This window comes from Choloepus didactylus (genome assembly GCF_015220235.1).
Source record: "Choloepus didactylus isolate mChoDid1 chromosome X unlocalized genomic scaffold, mChoDid1.pri SUPER_X_unloc3, whole genome shotgun sequence".
NCBI classification, from domain to species: Eukaryota; Metazoa; Chordata; class Mammalia; order Pilosa; family Megalonychidae; genus Choloepus; species Choloepus didactylus.
In genome coordinates this window covers 1,110,580-1,121,930 of record NW_023637623.1, presented here as the reverse complement: position 1 = coordinate 1,121,930, position 11,351 = coordinate 1,110,580, and the positions used below count along the sequence as shown (strand labels likewise).

The 11,351-nt window shown below is 42.5% G+C and overlaps 1 pseudogene; it reads left to right on the top strand.

The window, feature by feature from the left end:
* Positions 1 to 5,265: 5,265 nt before the first annotated feature.
* LOC119525854 lies at positions 5,266 to 5,980 on the top strand (annotated as a pseudogene).
* Positions 5,981 to 11,351: the final 5,371 nt, after the last annotated feature.

The window sequence follows — 11,351 nt, the reverse complement described above, 5'->3', positions numbered from 1 at the left end:
AAACTTGTATCAAGGCCATAAGCATGGAAGCTGAAGACTTGATCAAAGACACCTTCTTGGGCTAAGAGAGCAGACCCAAAATATATGTGGAAAGGGTGAGTATGCCCCAGAGCTTTTAGAAGATGGACCTTCTGACCCATTGTTTAGAAAAAGTGTTACCACCATGGGGTTACCAGATGACTGGGGGATTGCAGAGATCTTGGCCTCCTGGTTGTTCAAAAAGAGTGTTGCTGCCCCAGTTAAAATGAATAGAACACACTCCCAGGGATTGAGGGAGTTTGGCCACCACCCCACCGTTCTAAGGAGGCTGAGCTGTGCCCTAGAGTGTGGAGAGTCCAACCAACACCCAGATGCTTGAGGAGTATTAAACTTAGTGTCCAGCCATTACCCCAAAATATGGAGGTGTTGGAGTCTTCAACCCAGTGTTTGGACAGATCAACACTACTGAGTAAGCTTTGGAAAGGGTGGAGCTATCACTCTATCAAACCCTGAGTGCAAATGCCATTGTGTAGCTTCATTGTTATGTACTCCTTGGGGAAGGGGAGAGTTGTGTGTGAATATTTAGTATTGGATTTAACTTTTGGGGGATGTTCAGAAGTTCTTAGATCTGTAAGTTGATATTTTTCTCCAAATTTATAAAAGTTCAGCAACTTTCTGTTCATATTTTTTGATCAGTGGAGACTCTGTTCTTTATTTTAATGGTGTAGTTATTGTTGCTGTTTTGGTTTCTCTCTTAGCTCCTCAGTTTGAAAAACTTTTAATGTTCTGATAGCAAGTTTACCAATGCTCCCTTTGGTAGCCTCTGATGTGCTGTTGAGTCCTTCTGGAAAATTTTTCATTATCACATATTTTACTTTTGCTTTCTAGAATTTCTATTTAGTTCATGTTTAGTTTAGTCTGCTTTTTCTGCTGTGATTGCATATAGATTTCCTCATTAGGATCATCTATTTTGTAAGTTGGCAAACATATTTAAAACTCTTTTATAGTCCTTGGCAGCTAGTTAAAATGGGTTCATCATGAAATCTGTTTCCATTAATATTTTTCCACTAATATGGGTCGTATTTTTTGCTTTGTCTTATGATTGTTTATTTTATGTAATTTACTTTACTTTATAAGTGATATATTGTATGGAATCTAGATTATGTTGTCATTTGATAAGGGGAATTGTGTTTTGTTCTGCCAGGTAATAAACTCCTGTCAATGTCTCTTGTAAAAAAAAAAAAAAAGAAGATATCCTCAATCCCACTATGCCAGGTCCAAATTCATCCCCAGGAGTCGTATCCTGCATTGCCAAGGAGATTTACACCACTGGGAGTCAGGTCCCATGTAGGGAGGAGGGCAACAAGTTCACCTGCAGAGGTGGCTTAGCTAGAGAGAGAGGCCACATCTGAGCAACACTGAGGTACTCAGGTGGAAACTTTTAGGCACAATTATATGCAGGTTTAGCCTCTCCTTTGCAGCAATGAGCTTCACAAGGGCAAGTCCCATGATAGAGGGCTGGGCACACCAAACCGCCAGCCCCCAATGTTCACGAGAACATCAGCAACAATCCAGGTGAGGACGTCCAACACATCCACATCCACCAGCTCCTCAGGGGAGCCCTGCATATATATACTAAATATTTATATAAGTTTCTATTTCTTAATTGCTAGGATATTAGAATAGTTAGAGGGAAAGAATTGAAATGCAACTGTAATCCATAGCATCCTCTGAAATTTATTCTATAGCTACTTGTTAAATGTTAATTTGAAAGCTACACCTTTTTGTATCTATGTTGTATTTCACAATAAAGAAATAACTGAAACTATGGTAATATAACTCACAATACCTTTGGAAATTTACTATATATCTACTTATTAAATCATACTTTCAAAGATATTACCTTTTCTGTATATATGTTATATTTCATAATAAGGAAATAACTGAAACTGTGGAATTGTAACCTATAACATTCTTTGAAATTTGCTAACTACTTGTTAATTTGCACTTGGAAAGTTGTCACTTTTATGTATATATGCGGTCACAGCTAGGGGCGGGCAGCCACGGAACCCTCTACGCTCAGCGTTGCTTGAGGGGTACCGGCGGCAGCTCTTCCCGGAGGCGAAGGTGAGGCGGGGGACTTGGCCGAGTCCCCGGCGGAGGCGTGCAAGGTGTGGAGGGCGGCGAGAGAGGGACGCGAGACACTCTCCTTTCGAAGTAGTAGAACAAAAAGCCTTTATTCAGGGGTGAGCACAAGTTATATAGGGTGGCATAGAGGGCGGGGTCGGTGTTAGGGGTGTGGGGTCCTTACATGGCAATGTTGAGGGGATAAAGGCTAGGATTGGTTCTGAGCGGGCGCGGAGGTCGTTTGAAAAGGGCGGGAGTTGCTCTGGCAACGGTGTATGCGCACTGGCGGTGGCGGGAGTTGCTCTGGCAACGGGGAGTGTGCGGGCAAGATAAAGGGGGCGGTTTTCTCCGGCAAGCTTCCTCTAACGGTTGTATTTTGGGTGAGGGAGATGGGGCCTGTAGCCGGCTCCACTTTCTCAGGCCCGGGGGGCTGTGGAGGGTATTACTGCCCATGCCCACTACCCTCTCCAGGGGCTGGCCAGGTTCCCTGGGGGGGGGCTGTGGAGGGCGCTACTGCCCATGCCCATCGCCTCCCCCAGGGGCTGACCAGGTTCCCTGGCCCCGGCCCGCCAAGTTGGAACTCAGCACCAGCAACCCGCATATATATATTATAGTCTACAATAAAAGAAACTGGAAAACTGGAAAACTGGAAAAGAAAACAACCAATGGGTTGGAGAAGAACTCTCAAGGGATATGAGGGAATTATTAGTGAATGAACATGAAAACATACCATTTCAAAATTGCAAGGAAGGCAGTTTAAAGAGGGAAATATGATGCTGTAAACACCTATATTAAAAAGAAGAGGAGGTGACGTCATGAACATGGTGATGCAAACAGCTACTGAAAACTTCTCTCCAGAGATTCAATGAAAAAAAGGACAATTCAGAATTCTTTACAACTTTGGAGGAAGATATAAGATATAGACTGGACAAAGACCCCCGAAAGGCCAAACTGAAGAAAGAGAAAGAGTATCAGGTAGGAATCTTCCATCCTGGACCAATGGCCCTCTCCTCTCCCCCTCACTTGGTCTCACACAAATCATCCACATCAATCTGACAAGTTGAAAGAAAATGTGACAAAGGAGATGAAGGATATAAAGAGAAGATGTCCATACAGAAGAAATTGCAAGCTTGAGAAAACAAATGACAGAACTTATAGTAATGAAAGGTACAATAGAAGAGATGAAAAACACAATGGAGACTTTAAAAAGCAGATCTGAAGAGGTAGGACAAAGGATTACTGAACTAGAAGACAAGGCATCCAAAATCCTACACACAAAAGAGCACATATGGAAAAGCAGGGGAAAATATGAGCAGGGAACCAAATGACAACATGAAGTGCATGAACATACCTATTATTGGTGTCCCAGAAGAAGAGAAAGAGAAACGGGCAGAAAGAATAATGGAGAAAATAATAAATAAAAAATTTCCCAACTCTTATGAAATAAAATTACGGGTCCAAGAAGCACAGCATACCCAAAACAGAATAGATCCAAATACACCTACTCAAAGACACTTACTGATCAAATTATCAAATGTCAAAGATACAGAGAGAATTCTGAAAGCAGCAAGAGAAAAGTGATCCATCACATACAAGGAAAGCTCAATAAGACTAAGTGTGGATCTCTCAGCAGAAACCATGAAGGAGAGAAGGCAGTGGTATGATATATTTAACATACTGAATGGGAAAACCTGCCCACCAAGAATGTGGTTATTTTCTTGGTTGATTTCAAAACTTGCCTTCAAAGATGAGGGAGACTTTAAAATATTTACAGATAAACAGATGCTGAGAGTTCATAAATGAGACCTGCTCTACAAGAAATACTAAAGGTAGCACTACAGGCAAATAGAAAAAGGCAGGAGAGAGAATTTCCAGAAGAGTACAGAAATAAAGATCTAGCAGTAAGGGTAACTAAAAGGTTAAAAAGAAAGGAAAAAAATAAGATATGACGTACAAAATTCAAAATAACCAATGGTTGAAGAAAATACTGCCTTTATAGTAATCACATTAAATGTTAATGAATTAAACTCCCCAATCAAAAGACATAGATTGGCAGAATGGATTTTTAAAAAAGTATCCATCTGTATGTTTTCTAAAAGGGACGCATTTAATACTGAAAGACAAAAACAGGGTAAGCCAGGTTTTGAGGACAGAAGTGATAACTGGAGGATGCTGTAAGACAATAAACAAGCTGAGCAACCCTGGGAGGGGGCAGCACCAGGTGGCTGTGGTCACCAGACACCAGGCAAGAGGGCAAGGAGGCTGGAGACATCCTGCGCAGGGACAGACTCCATCCCTGTCACAACAGTGCCAGCTGAGACTCCCTGTGGATGCCCAGGTCCTGAGCAGCAGTGCCCCACTGGCTCCCACACCCAGTCAAGGCCCCGGAGGACCCAGCTGCCGAGGGCTGGCCTAACCCTCAGCAACGGGCAGGGTCCTGATAGGGGGGCTGGAGTTGGTGAAAAAACGAGACAGACACCTTGTTGTGTCCGGGTACGAAGATGGAATCTCCGACCAAGCAGAGCATCAGAGCTTTATTTTTATAATTTTCTATAACATACACACTAGCATTCAGGCATGCAATACTAGAATAGTTTGGCTAAATTTCAGACATTATTTATTCTTACACAGTGATCAGTGGGCTAGCAGGGACAGACTCCCTGGAGCGCAGCAAGACACAGTGTTCGGCACAGGCACAGCAGTTCCTGTTATTTAGCACCAAGCAACCTATAACTATTTTTTGTGTTCATGTTTTAGAGTCTGCTAATCATTACCTTTTTATTTCTTCTAGCTAACTCTTTCAAAGCTTGGGAAGGGGGATTTTGAGCAGAAAGGGTGACCTATTGTCTTCTAAGAAAGGAGCAGGCATTGTCACTACGCTGACGCTAATGCAGGGTAAGCTGCTGGCTCATTAATGTAGCTCGGTGTGGGAGCATTCCACCACCACAGAGCCCAAAAGACACCAAATGAGAAAAAGAAGCAGTATGAATATAAGAAACATATAAGAAACAGCATAAGAAACAAATTCCTTTTAGGCAGGAGTCATAGGTGCCACTCGACGCTCCGCCTTGCAGAACGGTCACCACGACATGTACTGAAGGCCCAGGGACCGTGCCACTAGGCCGACTGCCGGGTGCTGAGTTGGCTGCCCACACCCAGCCCCACAGCAGGCCCAGCCCATCCCCACGAGAGCCACTGCCACCACCACCACCGCCACTGCTGCAGACCCTGCTGGGTGTCACCGTGGCTCACTGGAGGATGACCTGGAGAGCCTGGTGCATCAGGAGCCCTACACCTGCACCCAGCTGCCCGAGCTGCTGGGCTGCCATCACACCTTCTGTGTCATCTGCCTGAAGCTCCTGCTGTGTGTGCATCTGGTGTATCACCTGTCCCCTGTACTGTAAGGTCACTGCCATCCCCAGGGGCCTCATCTGCAGCCTGCATGACCAGGAGACAGCCATGGGTTGGCTGGCCTGGCCCAGCCTGGAGGTGTGGCTCTGTCCTCAGGGGCTGGTGGAGACTGTCACCTTAGCAGCAGGGAAAACGGGCTTGGCGGGAGAGGATGGGCAGGACTAGGTGAGTGCCAGCCATGTGGCTCCTGCTGGAGCCTTCCTCATCCTCCCCTGTGTCTACCCAGGTGTCACCCAGTGGGTGCTTGCCTTCATCACCAGCCTGGCCCTGCTCAGGTCCACCCTCTTCTGCTGCCAGCCCAGCAGCCAGGGCCGCTGCCAGCCCCATCCCAACCCCACCCCCCAGGACTCCCTTCTGCAGAAAGAAGCAGCACAGCCAGTGCCTGAGTACCTCCCAACCAGGCAGGCCTGCAGCACCCCAAGGGCTCCTTGGGCCCCCAACACTTTTACAACAACCAGAGTAAGGGGCTATGAACTAAGACTGGCTCCTTGGGAGTTGAAAGGCCAGCTGGGCTTGCAAGCCAAAGCCAGAATGGCTGTGTTGGGTCAGGAATGACATACTTGGACAATAGGGTTTACGCCTGTCCCAGATAGATCACAGCTTAACTGTTTGGGGATAGGGGGAGGAGGAACAAATGACTCTGATGCTACAAGGGGCTTCCTGCTCCTCTCATTTCAGTGCTCATAGTTTTCCTTTATGGTTTGACTAAAGTACTGCAATCTTGAACCTACTGCAGAACAAATAGAATCAGAACACCTTTTATTTAAAAAAAAAATAAAATTGAAAGTGAAAGGTTGGAAAAAATCTTTCATGCATACAACAACCAGAAAAGAGTGGAGGTAGCTACACTAATATAGACAAATTTGACTTCAAATGTAAAACAATTAAAAGAGACAAAGAAGGACACTGTATGCTAATAAAAGGGACAATCCAACAAGAGGACATAACAATTATAAAATATCTATGCACCAAGCCAGAGGGCCCCAAAACACATGAGGCGAACGCTAACAACACTGAAGGGAGAAATTGACACTTATACAATAATAGTTGGAGACTTCAATACACCACTCTAATCAATGGGTAGAACATCTAGACAGAAAATCAGTAAGTAAAAAGACATTTTCAATAACGTGCTACATAAACTAGACTTAACAGACATCTACAGAACACTGCACCCGACAACAGCAGGATACACATTTTTCTGAAAGCTCATGGATCACTCTCCAGGATAGACCACATGTTGTATCACAAAGCAGATAGCAATAATTTTAAAAAGCTCAAAATTATACTAAACATTTTCACAGACCATAATGTCAGAAATCAATAACAGGTGGAAGGCTGGGAAATTCACAAATATATGGATGCTACACAACAAACTTCTCAACAACCAGTGGGTCAAAGAAGAAATCACAAAAGAAATCAATAAATATCTCGGGGCAAATGAAAATGCGAAGACAGCGTATCAAACTTACGGGGTGCAGCATAGGCAATGCTGACATGGAAATTTATTGCACCAAACACCTATATTTAAAAAAACAGAAGGAGCAAACAGTGAGGATTAAACTTCTCACCTGGAGGAACTAGAGAAAGAACAGCAAACTAACCCCAAAGGAAACAGAAGGCAAGAAATCACAATTAGAGAATAAATAAATGAAATGCAGAATTTGAAAACAATAGAGAGAATCAACAAAACCAGAAGTTGGTTATTTGAGAAAAGCAATAAAATCTATGGACCCCTAGCTAAGCTTAAAATGAAAAGAAAGAGACAGAATGAAAATAAGTAAAATCAGAAATCAGAGGGGGTACATAATAAATGACCCCAGAGAAATAAAGGAGATAAAGAGAAGATATTATGAACAACTGTATGCTAACAAACTAGACAACTTAGATGAAATGGACAACTTCCTAGAAAAGCATGAACAACCAACACTGAATTGAGAAGAAATAGAAGACCTCAACAAACAAACACAAGTAGAGTTTGGGTCAGTCATGAAAACACTCCCAAAAACGAAAAGTCCAGGACCACATAGCTTCACATATGAATTCTACCAAACATTCAAGACATAATTAGTACGAATCCTACTCAAACCTCTAAAAAAACTTAGAGGTAAAGCTACCTCATTCTATGACACCAACATCACCCTAATACCAAAGCCAGACAAAGATACTACAAGAAAATACAATTACAGACCAATCTTTTTGATGAATATAGATGCAAAAATCCTCAACAAAATACTTGCAAATCGCATCCAGCAGCACATTAAAAGAATTACACACCATGACAAAGTGGGTTTTATTCTAGGTATTCAATGGTGGTTCAACACAAGAAAACCAATTAAGGTAATACACCACATCAATAAATTAAAGAAGAAAAACCACAAATTGATGCAGAAGAGGCATTTGACAAAATTCAGCATCCTTTCTTTGTCCTTCCTTCAACACTTCAAAGGATAGGAATAGTAGGAAACTTCCTCAACATGATAAAGGGAATATATGAAAAACCCACAATTAACATCATAGTCAATGGGGAACAACTGAAAGCTTTTCCTCTAAGATCAGGAACAAGACAGTGATGCCCACTGTCACCATTGTTATTCAACATTGTGCTGGAAGTTCTAGCTAGAGCAATTAGGCAAGAGAAAGAAATAAAAATCAGCAAAATCAGAAAGGAAGAAGTAAAACTTTCACTGTTTGCAAATGACATGACATGTAGAAAATCCCAAAAACTGTACACTAAAACTACTGATAAAACGAGTACAGCAAAGTGGCAGGATACAAGATCAATGTGCAGAAATCAGTAGTGTTTCTATACACTACTAAGGAGCAATCTGAGGGGGAAATCAATTTTAAAAAATTCCATTAACAATGGCAACCAAAAAAATCAAGTATATTGGAATAAATTTAACCCAGGATATACAAGACTTAAACACAGAAAACTAAAAAAAAAAAAAAAAAAAAAAAAAAATGCTAAAAGAAATCAAGGAAAACCTGAATAGATGTAAGGATACACCATGCTCGTGGATTGGAAGATTAAATATAGTTAACATGTCTATTCTAACCAAAATGATTTATAGATCCAATGCAATAGCAATTAAAATCCCAAAAACTTACTTTGCTGAAATAGAAAAACCATTAACCAAATTTATTTGGAAGGGCAGGGTGCCCTGAATAGCTAAAAATGTCTTGAGAAAGAAAGATGAATTGGGAGATCTCATACTACCTGATTTTAAAACATATTACAAAGCTACAGTGATCAAAACAACACTGTACTGTCATAAAGACAGGTATACTGACCAATGGACTCCAATTGAGTGTTTAGAAATAGACGCTCTCATCTATGGACAATTGACCTTTGATAAGGCGGTCAGATCAACTGGAACAGAGCAGCCTCTTCAACAAATGGTACTTGGAGAACAGGATATCCATATCCAGAAGAAGGAAAGAAGACCCTTATCTCACACCTTATATGAAAATTAACTTGTAATGCATCAAAGACCTAAATATTAGAGCTAAGACAATAAGAAGTTTTGAATAAAATGCAGGAAAATATCTGAAAGGTCTTGTGATAGGAGGTGGTTCCCTAGACTTTACACCCAAAGCACGAGCAGTAAAAGAAGAAATACGTAAATGGGATCTCCTCAAAATTGAAAAGTTTTGAGTATCAAAGGGCTTTGTCAGGAAAGTAAAAAGGAAACCTATGCAATGGGAGACAATATTTGGAAACCACATAACATATAAAGGTTTAATATCAAGAATACATAAAGAAATCCTACAACTCAACAAGAAAAAGAACCGAATTTAAAAATGGGCAAAAGACATGGACAGACACTTTTCTGAAGAGGAAACACAAATGGCTCAAAAACATGTGAAAAGATGCTCAACTTCACTACCTATTAGGGAAATACAAATAAAGACCACGAGATACCATCTCACAGTTACTAGAATGGCCATTATAAAAAACAAACCAACAGAAAACTACAAGTGTTGGAGAGGACGGGGAGAAAGAGGCACACTTATTCACTGTTGGTGGGGGTGTAGAATGGTGCAACCACTCTGGAAGGCAGTTTGGCGGTTCCTCAGGAAACTAAGTATAGAATTCCCATATAATCCAGCAATCCCATTACTAGGTATATACTCAGAACTGAAGGCTATGACACAAATGAACATTTGTAAACTGATGTTTATGGCGGCATTATTCATGATTTTCAACAAATGAAAAAACAGCCCAAATGTCCATCAATGGATGAATGGATAAACAAACTGTGGTATATACATGCAAAGGAATAGTACACAGCTGTAAGACAAAATAAAGTCATGACACATGCAATAATGAAGACGAACCCTCATTAGGTCGAGTGGAATTAGCCAGAAACAAAAGGACAAATACTGTATGGTCTCACTAACATGAACTAAGTATAATGAAGAAACCCTGAGAGTTAAAGTTGAGAACACAGGAAATCAGGAGGTAGAAAGAGGGTAGAGATTGGGCAGTTGATGCTGAAGGACTACAGAAGGTTCCATAGGATTGATTGTCAGGATCCAGAAATGGATAGCATGATACTAGTAGCACAATATTGTAAGTAAAATAAACAAAACTGAATGTGAGTGTGATTCTAAGAGGAAGGCTGGGGGCATGTATGATACTGAAGTGGGGCCTTAAAGTGAGCTCCCTCCCCTAAATCTGTAACAAGAGAGTCCCCTTCCCCCACAACCGGTAATGACTGCAAAGTAAACATTAAGCCCTGAGAGGAAGGGAGTGAAACTGTGCCGTTTTAGGGAGTGAGACTTGCAGATGTACGCATTAGCCAAGCGTAACCGTTTCAATAATTAATCATTGCACCGGCCTTGAGAAAACTTCTCAAGCTTGCTAAAGATCTTAAGCACCCATTAATTAACCGCCAACTCTGCTTTTGTCAAAGTAGCTTGCTTGCATTTTCAGGATGTGGTTTCTGCCTATATAAGTCTCAAGCACTCTCCGGTGGGGGCTGCTGCTCACTGAACTCCCTGCGCGGAGTGACAGGCGGCAGTCGCCGGCCCGGCTAATAAAAGGCTCTTTAAATTCTGCTTGGCTGTCTCGTACTTTAACTTGCGGGCACCGTAACATTTGGAGGCCCCAGCGAGATTTCTAATCCTCGGTGTATTCCGAGGCTTATCAGTAGAGACAAGGTCCGACTACCGGTCCTCCCCCAGGGGGGCGCGCATGAGAGATGTTCCTCAGCCCCGGCGGAGAACCGAGTGGTCGGGCCTCGAAATTCGAAAATCTGCCTCTGGAGCCATCTGGACGTGGGCCCACAATGGTAAGAGATCTCTAATCTGGTCTGGTGGGGTACCCCTTTAGGGTCTTTAGGAGGGCTGGACTCAGCCATAACTCCGAGACCCAGCCTCGGACCATGACGGTGGCCGGTGGCCTCAGGTTTTAGGTTCTGGTACAGGTTTGGAATTGGTCTCTTAGCGCAGACCTAGTCTCTGTTTTGTGTTTTGTTGTTAGTGTCTTTGTTCTGTTCTGTTTCTGTTTTGTCAACCGTCAGTCCCATAATGGGTCAGTCTCCGTCTGCTTCTGCTTGCTCTCCATTACAGTGTTTCTTGAAAAATGTTCAGGACTTCTGCTGACAAGCTGCAGGGTCTGGGGCTACGGTCAACCCAGGAGCTCTCAGGCCCTTTGCAAATTCAAATGGCCAACCTTTCCAAATTCTAATTGCTCCCCCCAGGGCACTCTAAATTTGCTAATTACCTTTCAGGTTCAAAGAGTCATTTACGGGAGTGCAGGACACCCGAATGAGATTCCCTATATTGAAACCTGGATCGGCATCCTCACTGACCGCCCCAAATGGCTT